Source organism: Phragmites australis, chromosome 10, assembly GCF_958298935.1.
Source record: "Phragmites australis chromosome 10, lpPhrAust1.1, whole genome shotgun sequence".
In the NCBI taxonomy this organism is placed as follows: domain Eukaryota; kingdom Viridiplantae; phylum Streptophyta; class Magnoliopsida; order Poales; family Poaceae; genus Phragmites; species Phragmites australis.
In genome coordinates, this window is record NC_084930.1 from 29,784,788 (window position 1) to 29,786,822 (window position 2,035).

Below are 2,035 nucleotides of genomic sequence, written 5' to 3' on the forward strand. Positions count from 1 at the left end.
AGTTGGGATTGGATGAATCATAAATATGATTATATAGTTCCCACAAAAATATGCTATTTCAAATTGCTCATATTTGCAATAGAGAGGTTTTTAAACATTTGTATGAAAAATAAATTTTCTCAAGTTATTTTCATGCTATGACATTGAATGCATGTATTAAGAACAAGTTACCAGTGAGAAGATATTTGATTGATGTAGTAGATTATTATTCATCCTTGTTTGACTTTACTTTGTTATGGTACTTCTTTATAATTCCAATTTAAGTTGAAGGAGAGGGTCTTCTTTTAAATACTAATTGAAAGATGAAGACCTTTTTCATGAATTCCAATTAAAATAATCTTCTATTTAGAAGGACCTTCATTATAATTAATTCGAGCATACAATACATCTCTATTATACTAAAACTCATTTAAATATAATTTCCCAAACTATTGTGTTCGAAAAGGTTCGTGAAACCCCTATGTGGTGGGGTTTCACATATATATCAAGCTCTTCCATAAACATGTGTATATTGATATGATAACAAATTAAGATCATACCAATTGAGATCAAATAAAAACTCTATGCATTTTTTAGCCAATTAAAACACTTGAGAGTGGCTTACTCTATGTGTTGGATCAAAGAAGGTACAAAATCAAAAGTTATCCAAATTATATCTAAGACAAAAATCAACAAATGATCACTCATAAAGTTCAACAAATGAACTAAGCAAGATTTGAGCATATAAATAATAGAATTGCATTCAAACTTAAAAACCTATCTCGAGAAAGAATATTAAAAAAAACAAGCATTAAGATAGTAAGCTTAAAAAAAACTCCAAAAGGAAAGATTTTGAAGAAACCAATATCCTATTATAGGAGTTAAATAAAGTCTTTCAAAAAAAAAAGAAATCACTTGAAAGTAAAAAATTGAAACAAATATTATCAACAAGTATTACCACTTGTATTACTACCAATTATAAGAAAATAATGGTAAGATTTCACAAGTCAGTAATTGCAACAAGATATATATCAACTTTTTTCAAGAAGCATGGGAAGAAGCATTTTAGAAATTAAACATCATGCTTTATATGCATTCTTCACAAAATCAACTATTACAAGTAAACACATCCGAATGAGAAAAAGATTCAAATTAAAAACTTGAGATTAAATAGATCAGTAGAGAATTACCATGAATCTCAAGTTTCAATTTAAAACCAAATTTGGATCAATTGATGGATCTTTACAAAGATAAGCTTTATAGGAGCTTAACAAACCATACAGATGCTAGATAAGCAATTATATAAAATCTAAATGATATTGCCCATATATTCACACTTTATGAGTATTTAAGATGCACAAAGCATAATATTTTCTCATAATATGATAATCCATTAATATCTCCAAAAGAGCCAAATAAAATTCAATTAAACGAATAAGATCAAATAAGGCTCAAAAACCACAATCAACATATGATTGTGTAATACATCTTACACATACTAGATATATGACCTACACATACTAGTTGAAAAGAAAGCTTAGATGCACTAGAAATAAATTCATAGCACACTTAGCAAGCAATCAAGACATGTATGGATATGAAACATAAGCATGACAAGATTGCAATAAAGTCTACACATGATAGGATAAGCCTAAACTCTAAACAAGCATAGATATAAAACCTATACATACAAAGAGCAAGAAATTTCCAGAAGACTGTGTAGAATAATAAATCTATCACAAAGATAAAGACTATGAATTTAAGAATATTATGATAGAATGTTACCTTCATAGAGTGACATTGAATAGAAAATAAATATAATTCCATACAACCTAGCTCTTTAATCAATTCAATAAAATCTTCAAATAATTTAGTTAACTCTCCAATGCCCACCATTTAACCAAGAGGATGTATGGCCCATCCTCTAGCTTGATCGGCTCATCTGCCATGGCTCATTGAGCCTCTGGATTCGTTATGGAAATCTTTTGCAGTAGCCTTAGAACATAGTTGTAAGACTTTTCAAAGCTTCCAAACAACATCTTCAATGTCTTCTGCT